The sequence below is a fragment of the Anastrepha obliqua genome, chromosome 6 (genome assembly GCF_027943255.1).
Source record: "Anastrepha obliqua isolate idAnaObli1 chromosome 6, idAnaObli1_1.0, whole genome shotgun sequence".
Classification (NCBI taxonomy): Eukaryota; Metazoa; Arthropoda; class Insecta; order Diptera; family Tephritidae; genus Anastrepha; species Anastrepha obliqua.
Window position 1 is genome coordinate 39,641,832 of NC_072897.1, and position 15,901 is coordinate 39,657,732.

Here is a 15,901-nt window from a genome sequence, read left to right on the forward strand (position 1 = left end):
ATGTATATTATAACTTTGCTCGTTGACAAAAGAAATGGAAAGCACAAGTAAACTGAAAATAGTCGCTTGGAATGCACGCGCGTTGTGCCCACACTTGAAAGAGCTGAAAGTGTTTAATTAATAATTCAGTAGATGTATTGCTAATTTCTGAAACACACTTCACTGACAAAAGCTTTGCAAAAATATCTTATATAAAATATTTGTTAAAAACATTATATTAAATACATTAGTTTATTATAGAAAAATACCAAAAAGAGCATTTACATGCGACGACGATCCAAATTGAAGACGAAGGCGACAAACTAACTAACTTTCTACTGTACATTGTCCTCCCAAATATATAAATTCCATATCACAATCCTACGACTTTTTGAGAACTCTTGGCGAACGATACATAGCTGGCGGGGATTATAATGATAAAAACGCAATTGAATTGTCATCTGGCCATTACTCAATAATCATGATATATCAGAGCTCATATACGCAGGAACTTTCGGATAGAAACATATATAACAAAAAAATTGCTGGGATGCATTTAGAGAAATAGTCATCCGTAAACTTGACGAAATCGACAGTACGATAGCCTTTTAATGATACAATAATGAACGCCACTATGGAATCCACTCCACAAGAAATTATATGTTCCTTGAGCTTCAACATACTTGCATACATCCAAGAAAAAAATTAAAAACCAAAACCGCTTACGAAACGCTGACAAATAACAAGGCTGACACTTGGCAAAAGTAAGCTGAACGAAGCCACAAAGGAGATCAAACAAATGCTATTTAACCCTAGAAACAAAAAACTTAAGAGACACATCGAAAATATTATACCCGGTATAACGACAAACTATTCACTGGCTACTACTTTTTCCCATCTTTCTGGTAGATCTTGTATACCGTCGTGGTAAGGCTCTTCATCTTTTGAGGCTATCCACGGACCAACCCATTTTTTGATGTCTTCATATGAATAGAACTGCTGGTAAGCTAGACCATGTGCCATCGATAGGAACAGGGGTAGTGGGGTAGTATTTCCCATTTCAGTGTTTCCAGGTAGGTTTTAACGGGTTTGGCAACGTGAGGCCGAGTATTGTCATGCTGTAGAATCACTTTTTCATGCCTCTTCACGTATTGCGGCAGCTTCTCGCGCAGTGCTCAGCTAAATCGCATCAATTGAAGTCGATACCGATCCCCAGTGATGGTTTCGCTTGCTTTTAACAGTTCATAATAAATAACACCAACTTGGTCCCACGAAATACATAGCATAATCTTCGCAGCATGAATATTCGACCGAGGCGACGACGTAGAAGCATGACCGGGCAGTCCCCATGACTTTCATTTCTTTGAATTGCTGTAATGAATCCATTTTTCATCACCCGTCACGATGCGATGAAGAAACCAATTAGCGTTTTCAAAGGTTTTTGGCCTTCCCTCACGCGGACGGTCGTCAACATTAAAATCACCGTCTTTGAAGCGACGGAACAAATCTTGGCACGTTGTTTCATCTAAAGCAGCATCTCCATAAACTTTTTATAGCTCTCGATGCGCTTCAGCCGCCGTTTCTGGTTTTTGAATGAAAGTGGAAAATCAACACTGACCGCAGTATATCTCGACGTAGCCAAAGCTTTTGGCACAGCGTGGCATGTAGGACTTCTACAAAAACTCTTAACTTATTTACCAACAGACTACTACAAATTATTGAAAAGCTATATAATTGGAGGACAATTTTATGTAAAATTCAAAGATAAGTATTCTTATATACTAGCAATGGAAGCAGGTGTACCTCAAGGTAGTGTCCTTGGGTCGCTTCTTTACCTTCTTTATATTATACAACTGATATCCCTACACCGGCAACGAAGAACTCTCTAATAGCAATATTTGCAGACGACACTGTCTTGCTAGCATCAGACAAAGATCCAAAGACGGCTGCTTATAAACTTCAGGAATTACTTGGCAACACCATTCAATGGTTCCAGAAATAAGGAATTAAAATAAATGAAAATAAAATCGCCCCGTCACATACACTAACAAGAGAAAAAAACAATACAATCCAATATTCATAAAAAATAAACAAATCCACCACGACACAGAGACCAAATTCTTGGGTATGGTTATAAGCAATAAACTTAACTGGAAGTTACACAGCGGACAAAAACAACACCAAATCGAGACTTTAAAATAAAGACTGTCCATGAAAAAAAAACAGTTTAAGACACACAAATCGACTACTAGCACATTCTAACAGGGAAATTTGGCAACTTCCGTTAAAAGAGGCAACCAAGAAGAGGAGACTTAAATAGAAGCAATAATAAAGGGATAAAAAAATGGCAAATTCTAAGAAAAAGAAAAGAAACTTGCGGATATAGTCTGCGTTCGGTAGATGATATGTTCAGGGGTGTTATATCACACTGATTATATTTATTTACTTTGAAGATTTAAATACTGGGTCGAGCAAAAGCATACGTCCTTTCTCCAGGACTTTCATTTCCCTTACATGTATAATACATATGTACATGCATACGTACATACAAATTAACATAGTTTTTGTGAAAATTTAGAAGGGACGCCCATGAAGAGGAAACTTTCATGAGTACTTCTACACCGACATAGCAATATGCACGACTTGTAGCCTCACAGCTACACCTACGTTCTTAACACCTCTCTATAATCTACCATCTCCCCGCGGAACTGCCAAAATAGTATTACCTCACGGGGCTGATTAGCTCATTGGCTGTTTGTTATTACGTCTACAAAGCTCCGCGCGTCTTAAATCATTGTGAATAGGTTTTGCATGCGCAAAGATTCCGTTATCACCCGATTTCAGCTTAAAATCTACAATATTTTTTTCCGTTTAAGATGTTGAAGATTTCGAAAGCATAGCGTACGAATCGGAACAAGACGTGATCAATGTCTTCTTTCCTCCCCGTGCATATTAGGAAGATTGGGGAACTGTTATGGCCAAACCTATGGAGGTATTTTCCAAATACCCCGTACCCTGAAAAATTGGGCCAGGTGGTAGTTTGTTTGGTTAATTTCTAACCGTAAGGATGGGTTTTAACTCATGCGTCCATTTACCCTTCGACGATCTGTTCCACCGGCCTTGCCAGTGGGCGACCGAGCGACGCCTTCCTATGTACTTATGCAATATCTTTACGCCTTGTTCTACGGTCGAATTAGGAAAGTTTTATATTTACTCTCTGTATCTCTCTTGTGAAAGTGGATTAGTCATCCAATGATGAAGGAAACGTTACTAGAAATTGCACGAAAGCCACAGATAGTCCGCAGGGCACTTTGCCGATAGACAGCTATAAGATTTCTTGAGTAGCTATTTATGTTTGATGCATCAGCCCAGATCGGTGCCGTGTACAAAAGTACCGACCTGACTACCCCACAATTTAGTATTCTTCTACTATGTTTGGCATTATTCGTTCCAGACAGGTCTACACACTCCATGCCTTCTTTACAGCCTAGTCAAGTTGCGTTTCAAGTTTAAACTAGTATCAATCATCACCCCTAGGTACTTAACAGCGGGTTTTGAATGGAAAGTTAATGTTCTAACATTTACCTTCATGGTTTCTACTACCTTCCTGCTGCTTATTAGCCAAGCCTTGATCTTATTTACAGATTCGCTGGCGATCCTCTCAATATCTTAAATGTGTTTTGCCACCATTACTACCATGATGTGATCCGCGAATACAATCACTTTAGTTCTAAGAGGCGTATCGGGTCTTAGAACAACGTCGTACATTATCTTCCATATTAGTGGACTTAGAACTGATTCTTAGGAGATCCCTGGTGTTACGTTGTACTTCTCAATGCATTCTGCGTTTCTTAATCTCAGTTTACGGTCCGTGAAATAGCTCCCAATTGTTCTGATAAGTAGGCGCCCCTACTTTTATGAGGGCTTCTAGTATACGCTACCAGCTAGCTGTGTTAAAAGCGTTGCATTCTTTTTTCTCGCCACAACATCTCTTGACCTCAAACGCATTTGATAGCATCCACTGTTGAGCGGGATTTCCTGAAGCCAAATTGGTATGGGGATAAAAAACTTTTATCTTCTGCGAAAGATGATAGCCTGGCGTAAATAATTCTTTCAAGAATTTTTCTCAGCATATCGGTCGGTAAGACACGGCTTCACCAGGTTTTTTGTTGCCCTTGAGTGTTTGGAAATCGCTACTTTCTGGGCTCTATTTGGTTTAAGATCCGGACCTGTAGCTTTCTTAGCATTAATGTTATTACACGCTGCTTGGACTTCTTATTTGGTAACACGAGGGATGCATATCTGTTCCAAGCAGTATGGTAATATGTTTTCAGAATTTTGATGAAAAGAGTCGTAACAATTTTGCGCAACCTTTCTGGGCAAGTATTATAATTTGGGGTGTTTGTGCGCTTTTTATTTTCTGATAATATTACCCGGTAAGCAGTGCCCCAGGGGTTGATATCAGCTTCTTAGCATTCTTGTTTGCTAGTTTTATTTACTGTTTTTAAAGACTACTTTGCTGATCTCAAACTATGAATGTGCGCGGAGCCATTTTGATCTCCGAGACGAAAGATAATTTGCTCACCGAAACGACGACCCAGTAAATCCATTGTTTCACGGGCTGTATAGCAGTTAGCGCCGTCTTGTTGGAACCAAATGTTGTGGAAAACACTCAGCTTTGAAGAAATATGGGCGATGATTCCTCCTAGACCGCACCAAACTGTTGTATTTAATGCCTGTTCTTGAATGGATTCGGGCTGCTCTTCAGCCCAAATATGTCAATTTTGCTTATTGACGTAGCCATTAAGCCATTCCTCATCGCAGAACAAAATTCCTGTCCCAAAATGCGCGATGGGCACTTTTCACAAATCGTCGATTTTCGTAATACTACTATGCGATTTGTAAACGTTGTTGAGGCGTAAGTCTTTCCATGATGAAATGTCAATGAATACTGAAAAAAATTAGGTATTTAGTGATCTGTCAAACAAACATTATTGGAAAAGGTATATCCAATCTGAACAACCTTTATTTGATCCCGTAAACAAAACAAAATGAGTCAGATTTTGCATTGTATTCAAAACGCGAAGAAACATAAACAAACACCAGAGACTTAGCGGTATTTTGTACCGTTTTGGTTGCTGCTGCACTTAGAGTTAATGGGTCAGGTAGTTACAATTGACTTGTATTGTTCATTACATCGGAATAATATAAAAAAGATTTTGCAATAATGCAGGTTATCGTGCTGGTGAAAATACTATACAATTGGTTTATTATAATTACCACATAGGTAAACCAACAAAACAAATGGTTGAAATGTTCTCTATTAATGTAAGCACAGTGTGCAACATTATAAATCGCGTAGAAAACGAAAATCGGTTATATAATGGTTGAAACACTCCGGTGGCAGTCCAAAAAATCTCAACCAAGGATGGAAAAGGCAATAGTGATCAAATGATTTGGAAGACCGCTAGGGTGTGAAAGTAGATCACAAAACAGTTCGAAGAGTTCTCCTAAAACTCAAATATTTATCAAGAAGTGCATGAAAAATGTCATTACTAACGCAAATGTTGACAAATTAGTTTCTTTTGCTCTAACTCACGTTTCGCGCTCAGTGTAATATTAAGATAATGTTGTTTCTTTGTTTTGTGATGAGACAAACATAATCGACATAACCTCGATGGAACCAACAGAGTCAAGAGAAACAACCCTAAAAAACAAGAAAGTTGTTCCCATAATGAAATTTGGGAAGCTAAGTGCAATGGTATGGGGCTGTGTTTGTAGCAAAGGTGTTTTTGAAATTAAAATTATTGAAGCCAATGTAACAAAAGGAATCTTTGATATTTTACGTAACAATTTGAAACGAAGTATGTAAATATTTGGGCTCACTGATCCAGAAAATCCAAATAAATTTTTATTCAAATTAAACCAAGATAATGATCCCAAGCCCAAGTCTTACATATGTAGGTCTTTTTTGATACATAATTGCTCAAAAGTGCTAAATACTTCTGCCCAAGACCCAGATATCAACCCAATTGAAAATTTATCGTCGGTAAATAAATATGGTGGTTGTAAATAAATATGTAAGTGCATTACTTTCGAAATCTACTTCGAAAACTTTTCTTTGTCAAATATTTCTGAGACAAACTGTATGTATGCGAACGAAGCAAAAGTAGAATAACGTTTTGATATTACAACTAGTAGATAAAGATACTAACAAGCAATTTTCATGGAACAAATAAGAGAATTAAAAGCTGAGATGTCTCAATACTCATAAGTTCTGAATGAATATATAAATATATAAGATACAACTGCTACTAGATGCCCATATGGTCTAAAACTGCCGACGATGAGCACCTGGCTGGAGCAAAACTAATGCTTCGGCGTAGGCATGTGTACTTAAATGTGTCTGTGAACCACGGCACACTTTTTCGCCACGTCAGTGAAGAGTAGCATACCAAGATCACGATGGAGGGCGAAATTTCTCACATAGTATGTAGCATTGACGATGTTGCGCAGTACTTTATTTTGCAATCGTAGGATAATAGTATGAATGCCATATATCCAGACCGGTTGAAGAATTTGGTTTTATAGCAGGAGTTTGCTTAATGGTTCTGACTTACTTCCTTTTATGAAAAGTAACTTTTCTGCAATCATGACAATTGGGCTGAATATTAAAGCTTTGATTTGCGATCAAGGGCCCGGGAATTTAACTGTATTTCATCAATTAAAGATTATGGAAAACCAGAAACCGAAAATAACAAAATATTTTGCATTTTAACTATTATTGTCATCTTATAAAATCGATCTGTAATGTATTCATGAAACATTATATCCCAACTTCCCATGGCACTGCAAGCTTTAAGGTCATTGGAAGTTATTTGATATTGTTCAAAGAAATTCCAATTATAAAATTTTGCCCAAATTGACGGAGGGCCATACTTATCCAAACTTTAAAAAAAAAAAATTAGCGTTTTACGCGCAACACAAACACTGAGCAATTCGGTAGCGTCTGACATGATGCATCCATTTAGGTGTCCTCTGAAACGAGATGATAAGGGCAAAGTTCAAAGACTACTAACTTACATCGAGCTCTTTAGTTCAATATCTTCAATACGTGTGCATAATACAGTTAAATGTATCCATCGATACTGAGATCGTGCGAGGATCTTTTAGAACAGCATCAAAATTTAAAATTTATTTTCCTTGGAAAGTTACACCCAAAGAGCTTAAAAAATTTCTTTTGTCGGGTCCGAGCTAGTCAAGGTATTAATACTCATCCCACTGCACACGAAGTGTTGTATATAGTAACGCCACATACATGCATCACTGTTCTCTGGCCTCACGAGCTACGAATAGATTTAATTGTCAAATATGAACAGCAAGAAATAGCTTATAAAAAAGTTCTATCCCGGACATTTCGATACCACATAGGAAAAATTACTTATGGTTCTCTGATAGTGGGTAAGTCTTAAATGAATATATTCATTTACGTATGGGATTCTCCAATTCATAAAAAAGAGCAGAAAAATACTTATAGGTATATGCATATAGCCCCAAAGTTAGAAAATTACTCTGTGCGACTTATTTGGATGTTACTGTATGATACTTATACATATGAACATCTGGCCTTCAGATAAAGCCTAAAGTAAAAAAAAAAAAAAAATAATTGGCGCGTACACTTCTGTTAGGTGTTTGGCCGAGCTCCTCCTCCTATTTGTGGTGTGCGTCTTGATGTTGTTCCACAAATGGAGGGACCTACAGTTTCAAGCCGACTCCGAACGGCAGATATTTTTTTATGAGGAGCTTTTTCATGGCAGAAATACACTCGGAGGTTTGCCGTTGCCTGCCTAAAGTGCCAAATATTTAATACTGAAGAAATCACTGGAATCTCTGTGAGCTGTATTCACATACTGTACTATTCATAATAAGAGGAATCGAAAATCGTTAAACTAAGATTTTGCAGTCAAGATGCACTTATTATTTCTAAAATTAATTACACACTTTTAAAATTCATATATCAAATAATAATGTACGACTACTAAGAAACCACAAATGCATCCGGCTAGTTTTGGTCCCAGGATACAGGGAAACGAAGTAGCGGACGCATTGGCGAGAGAGGCTGCGGCCTCGCCTTTAATAGGACCCGAGTTCTTCCTTGCCATGGAACAAGACACCATCAAGCAGAAGCTCAGGAGTGAAGAACTAGGGCTAAGGGAGTGAATTCGTTATAACCGCTGACGCTGCATCAGCATTCCACGAACATTTACATCAAATTAGTAAATGTATCGATCAGCAACAATAATGAGTCAACAACAGTCAGCATATTGATGGTCGAAATAGGTGTAATGTAGAAGTAAGAAACATAATGTAATTAATCTTAAGTTGAGCTTAAACGAATAAAGACAAATGAATCGGACAATAGTCCGATTGTCCTTTTTAAAAATTAAAATCGAAATGTAAAACATTAACTGGCGCCCAAGCAGGGACCGGTTAAAGCTCGCGTATCGGTAGTGAGTGGAAAAAAAAAATAATAACGCCTGTAGGAAAAAAAAACAGCTAAAGTATCAACGCGCGAAATTCTTAAAATTAATAAGTGACGATAAAACGCCTGTGAAAAAAAATCAAATAAAAAAAACAGCCGAAAATCAACGCGCGGACACTCACAAAAGGAAATTCACATCACGCATATAAAGTGGAATAGGTTGCAAGAAGGACATTGGTCTGCATGCAAAAGAAGTGGAATAGTCCCAAAAGGACTTCCATACCACGCATGCGAAGTAGGAATATCCCCAAGGAACGTGAGCAAACGAGCCGAGCAGCGTTAAATTCCTGTAGGACAGAAACGCACTCCTCTTCAAAGTGTGTTTGGTGGTACCACGAGTAGCTGCAGCAAAAGGGAAATTATTATATACCGCAACACCAGGAGGACTTAAGTAAGTTATTTTAAGTATATAAATTAAGCAAATATTTAACAAATGGTGAAAAAGTGTAAAAAATGTATTTGAAAAAACTAATAAAGGAAAATTTAAAAGAGGAAGGTTATTAAGCTCAGCAAAAATAGTGATCAACTTGTAACATTAAATTTTAAACAAGGATAACATTAACTGCACATTTGAAATTAAATTTTTGTGTAATAAAAAGTAAAAGTAAGAACTTATTTAGAAATATAGAATCATCGGAAATTGTGCAACCAAAAATATTGGTTAAATATCTAAAAAACAAAAAAGAAAAAAAAACGCTTATTTAACGAGATTTTTTTTCTTCTCTCATCAACTAATAATACTCACAAATAAAACATCGGGCTTGTACAGCCAATAATATAATATAATTTAAAGCTGCGATTCACCACCTAACGGGGGACCCTCCAGCTTATTATAAAAATAAACTCTCTGCGACTCACCACCCAAGGGACCCTCCAGAGAAGTATAAAGGAAAACATAATAAAAAATACTTTAAGAAAGGAGAAAAATACACCAGATTTAGTAAAAATTTGAAATAAAGAAACTAAAATTTCCAATTCAAATTTTTAAAACAAAAATTAAATAAATTTTCAGTTTAATTTTTAAAAGCCAAAATTAAGTAAATTTTTAACAACGGCAAACCCCAATAATCTTGTCCGACCCCCTGTTCTTAACGCACTCCTACAACCAGGTGTTTCCAATTCCAACTCCAATTCATCTAACATGAACCAACTGACTAACTTAGTGACAGGACTAGTGAACAACAAGAAGGACGGAATTTAGCCCAGGCAGACCAATCCCAGAAATTAACGAAGTCATCTCACAACTAGGAAATAACCAATACTTTTCAGTTCTTGACCTGAAAAGTGGCTTCCATCAGATTCCATTAAAGCAATCCGACATTGAGAAGACAACCTTTTCAATTAATAACGGAAAATATGAGTTTACTAGACTCCCATTCGGTCTAAAGAATGCACCCGCTATTTTTCAGCGAGCTTTAGACGACATTTTGAAGGAACATATCGGTAAAACATGTTATGTCTATATAGACGACATAATAGTGTTTGGCAAAGACGAACAGAGCCACCAGAGCAAGGTATAAAAACCAATCCCGTCAAAGTAAGTGTAATTCAAAATTTTCCATGTCCAAAAACATTGAAAGACCTTAGATCTTTACTCGGACTATCAAGCTATTATCGGCGCTTTATAAGAGATTATGCCAAGCTAGCAAAACCTCTGACCTCGCTTTTGAGAGGGGAAAATGGACGAGTGTCCAAAAATGCCTCCAGCAAAAAGTTGGTTGTGTTCAATAGTCACGCCCTAACTGCCTTCAGGAATATAAAAACAGCGTTAACTTCAGAAGAAGCTATTTTATCATACCCTAATTTCAAAGAGGAGTTTCACCTTACGTCAGATTCAGATAAAATGGATCACTACAAACTCTTCATTCTTCTTATGGTGATCTCTACTTCTTCATCGAACATACAAATTCTTGACTATAGTAAATCTCAATTAGTAACAATAGACAATGGACAAGCGAAAATACAGGACGCAACATTCAGACTTATTCATCTCATCGACCTGGAAAAATACGAACAATTTCTGACGGAAACCTACGACGAAATAACTGGCCAAATCCCCAAAGCCACCTCCTATATCCCGTCCTAAAACATAAAACAATCCAAACTTTCGAAATCCTTAATACCTAAAACCTATTAACGACATTAAAAGGAAAAGATCAATTGATATATTAGGAACGGCATGGAAATTTATAGCCGGATCACGAAGACTTAAATATAATAACTAATAATTTGAATAATCTAAATGAAAACAGTGACAAACAAGTAGTAATAAGCAATGTATTTGCATCGTAAATAAGATGTTGAAAACCATTTGAAAAGATGATAGTATTGTAATGGAAACTATAGTATATTTGCAAAACAAAATTAGATTAACAAAAGAAGAATTAATTAATATAGGATACGCCATTCAATGGGCAAAGAGCGATATAATTAACTCAGTATTACTAAGTAAAGAAGAAATCGAATTTTCAATTAGCAAACTAAAAAAAGGGAAAATGTTCCATTTACGAGTGCCGAAGATGCACTAAGATTAGCAAAAATAAAAGTTTTGAGTAAAGATATGAAAATCATTTATATTATTAAAATACCCCTAACATTAAGTGAAACATTCAAAGCCATAATTGTAAGACCTGTTAAGAAAATGAATAATATTATAATTGAAACAAAATACAAAGAAATTCTAAAAGGAAAAGATAAATTATATGGTATCAAAAATAAATGTGAAACTTACATGATTTAATGATTTGCAAAGAAGCAGATGTTATAGATATTAGTAATAATTTATGTATAATATATCTAGAATAATAAACAGCTTAAATTCTACGTGAAATACCACCAATGACCACCACATACCAACAATAGAAAAAATAAACAAAGGCGTAATTCTACTCAATAAATTCAGCGGTAAAATAGAAGCCGATAAAATGGCACAGGAGATAAACGGAACCCATGTTGTAATATTTTATAACGCTACAATTAGAATCAACAACAAAGAATATAGTAATATAGAAGTAATGCCAATTACATCTATCTCGGCAATATTACAGCCAACTCCATTAGAGAAGGACCATATCGAGATACTTTCGCTCGAGTCCCTAAAGGACTTACATATAAACAACACACATAGAATAAATTCTCTCAAAAAGGCAACACTATCCATCGGAGGATTAATATCCATACCATCCGTGATAACCATTGCGCTTTTCATTTTGCTAAAGAAAAAATGAATAAAGATACAATACATCGAGAAAGAAGTATCAAAGCCTAAAGCAGGAAGCCCGCCACAAGAAAGTAATGACATTCCAACCTACGTAAAATTCAACGACTTACCCTTCTATTAATGATCGAGGACAATCATACTTAAGAAGAGAGGAGTTAACACCACACCTTACAAAACCTCGAATTGGACAACCCCCATGGCATCTTGTTTTTATGGGCACCGATAACACATCCGGTGAATTCGTTATAACCGCTGACGCTGCATCAGCATTCCACGAGCATTTACATCAAATTGGTAAATGTATCGATCAGCAACAATAATGAGTCAACAACAGTCAGCATATTGATGGTCGAAATAGGTGTAATGTAGAAGTAAGAAACATAATGTAATTAATCTTAAGTTGAGCTTAAACGAATAAAGACAAATGAATCGGACAATAGTCCGATTGTCCTTTTTAAAAATTAAAATCGAAATGTAAATCATTAACTTATATAAATCCCAAATGATAGTTGGTTTTACTTACCCTAAGGAACTGTGCATCTCTCCTTGTCGGACCCTGACCTGCAACCTAAACAATTTTGTTGACGCTTCATAATTCATAATTTTAAAATAAATCAAATAAATACATATAATAAATATATATAAGTCCCAAAAGATAGCTGGTTCTACTTGCCCTAAGGAACTGTGCATCTCACCCTGTTGGACCCTGACCTGCAACCTCCGACAACTTTTTCAGAATGGAGAAATACTTCTCGGGTTTTTTGTTTTATAATTGGCAACGAGTTGCGAATATTACTTACGTGAGCATATTTTGCGAAAAGTGACGGTACAACATTATTTGAATTATTTTAGTTTACACAATAATTACTGGTAAATATCATAGCTGCACCTGTACATCAGCTGGATCTTTGGCAAAATTTTCGTTTACTATCTCTATATTTTCTAATACTAGTTGCTCATTTTCTCGGTTCTCCTACTTCTGATGATCCTCCGTCCCTAAATTCCAGTCTAAATTAATCTCGTCATCATCTTCGCAATTATTACCTTTGTTTTCGGAAAGCTGTTGTAAAATGTTCATAGATACGCTACTATGTAGTATTAATACCCTGGCTAGCTCGGACACGATGAAAGAAATTTTCTGAACAGGTTTGGTTTAATTCTCCAAGGAAAATAAATTTTAAATTTTGATGCTGTTCAAAAAACTCCTCGCACAATCTCAACATCAATGTTCTTGTAGTGCGGAAGCGTTGGATACATTTAATTGTATTATACGCACGCATTAAAGACATTGAACTAAGAAGCTGTGATGTGATTTGTCTTTGTCTTTGAACTTTGCCCCTATTATCTCGTTTCAGAGGAGACCTAATGGATTTGTTCACTGGGAACGTTTTCCATAGAGTTCATCAAAAAGATCATTTGATTTTTTAACGAAGGTCTACGTGGGCTATCACAATTTAACACGTTTTGGTCATTACCAAATAAATTCTGACTATGCATCATGTCAATACCAGTCGCTACCGAATTGCTCAGTATTTGTATTGCGCGCAAAACGCTAATTTTTTCAAAAAAGTTTTGATAATTATGTGCATCCGTTAATTCTGGGCAAATTTTAAATTTGGAATTTCTTTCATCAATATCAAAAAACTTCGTAATGACGTTAAAGCTCAAACATGAAAATTTTGTTGCTTTCGTTTTCAATAATCTTCTATTGATTAAATAAAGTTAAAACAGCGGGCCCTTGATCGCAAATCAAAGCTTTAATATTCAGCCCAATAGTTGGGGTAATTAGGAGTTTGCTAGCTTCGTAATTCACGTGCCTTTGATACCTAGGTAGTGGGCTTCTGCTTGTTTTTAAATTTCTTCAGCGACCATAGGAATCTTAAGTTGACGATGAATACCCTTATTGCGAGCGAACCAAGGTGAGTTGAGAATATATTGAAGGACTTTATTCTGGAGTCGTTGAAGAATATTTATAGTACTTTGACTGGGCAATCTCCATTATTGCACGCCATAGGGCCACATGAGTGGTTTATAACTTTTTTACATGCAGCAATTTTTTATATATGGATAGCTTCGTCCCATTAGCCATTTCATTTTTAATATCTTCAGATGAATTTTCATGAGTTGAGAATATATTGAAGGACTTTATTCTGGAGTCGTTGAAGAATATTTATAGTACTTTGACTGGGCAATCTCCATTATTGCACGCCATAGGGCCACATGAGTGGTTTATAACTTTTTTACATGCAGCAATTTTTTATATATGGATAGCTTCGTCCCATTAGCCATTTCATTTTTAATATCTTCAGATGAATTTCATGCCTTTTAAATTTAATAAACTCCTCCCATCGAAGTTTAGCATCGAGTGTGTGGTTATCAGTTTGGTTTCAGGTCTGGTAAATCTACTATCGACCAGAGTAGGGGCTGAGTAGGCAATCGAAAAGCGGAGCCCTCTCTCGATGCAACCCTCTCTCGAATTGTCGTTCCGCTACCCGACCATGACGAGGTGAGAATGGTGATAACGCGGCTAAAGAACTACAAAGCCGCGGGTGCCGACGGACTGCCGGCTGAGCTATTCAAACATGGCGGCGAGGAGCTGGTAAGGTGCATGCATCAGCTTCTATGCAAAATATGGTCGGATGAAAGCATGTCTGCCGATTGGAATTTAAGTGTGCTCTGCCTAATCCATAAGAAAGGCGATCCTGCAATCTGTCATGTCCGTCAACCAACTGATTGGACCTTATCAGTGTGGCCTTAGTCTTGGAAAGTCTACCATCGACCAAATAAGACCCATGAAAGGAAAATCGACACACACCATCTTTTCGTCGACTTCAAAGCTGCATTCGACAGTACGGAAAGGAGTAACTTGTATGCCGCGATGTCTAAATTTGGTATCCCCGCAAAACTAATACGGCTATGTAAGATGACGTTGCTCAACACCAGCAGCGCCGTCAGAATTGGAAAGGACCTCTCCCGTCCGTTTGATACCAAACAAGGTTTCAGACAGGGTGATTCGCTGCCGTGTGACTTCTTTAACCTGATGTTGGAGAGGATCGTACGAACCGCAAACTAAATCGCTCAGCCACAATTTTTTATAAGAGTGTACAATTGTTGGCGAATGCCGCTGATATCGACATCATTGGCCTTAACAACCGCACTGTTAGTTCTGCCTTCTCCAAACTGGATAAAGAGGCAAAGCAAATGGGTTTGGTGGTGAACGAGGACAAAACGAAGTACCTCCTGTCATCAAACAAATAGTCGGCGCACTCGTGTATTGGCACCCACGTCACTGTTGACAGTTATAATTTTGAGGTTGTAAAAGACTTTGTATACTTAGGAACCAGCATTAACACCAATAACAATGTCAGCCTTGAAATCAAACGTAGAATCTCTCTTGCCAACAAGTGCAACTTTGGGCTAAGTAGTCAATTGAGTAGTAAAGTCCTATCTCGACGAACAAAACTAACACTCTACAAGCCTCTCATCATGGCCGTCCTAACGTATGGCGCAGAAGCATGGACGATGACAACATCCGATGAAGCGAGGCTTGGAGTGTTTGAGAGAAAGATTCTGCGGAAGATTTTTGGACATTTGCACGTTGGCAACGGCGTATATCGCAGGCGATGGAACGATGAGCTGTATGACCTTTACGACGACATAGACATAGCGCAGATCCAAGTGGTTACGTTGGCTGGGTCATGTCGCCCGAATGGACACAAACGCTCCGGCTCTGAAAGTATTCGATGCGGTACAAGCTGGTGGTAGTCGAGGAAGAGGGCGGCCTCCTCTTCGTTGGAAAGATCAGGTGGAGAAGGACTTGGCTTCACTTGATGTGCCCAACAGGCGCCGTTTAGCACGAGAAAGAAACGACTGGCGCGCTTTGTTAAACTCGGCCAAAATCGCGTAAGCGGTTATCGCGCCAATTAAGAAGAAGAGATTATTACGATTGTAAGTAGAAACGTCAAAGTAAAAACTAAATAAAACGGATGCCGGCAAAGAAAACAGGTTTATATAATTAATTCTAATAAATATTTGTTAGGTATTGTTAATTATGCATTCATATAAAAGGAAAAAACGTGTGTCCATAAACGCTTCGACAAATTTTGAACCCTCGTGCGTATTGCTGCCATACTTTTTCGCAACTTCAGTAGACTTCGTTT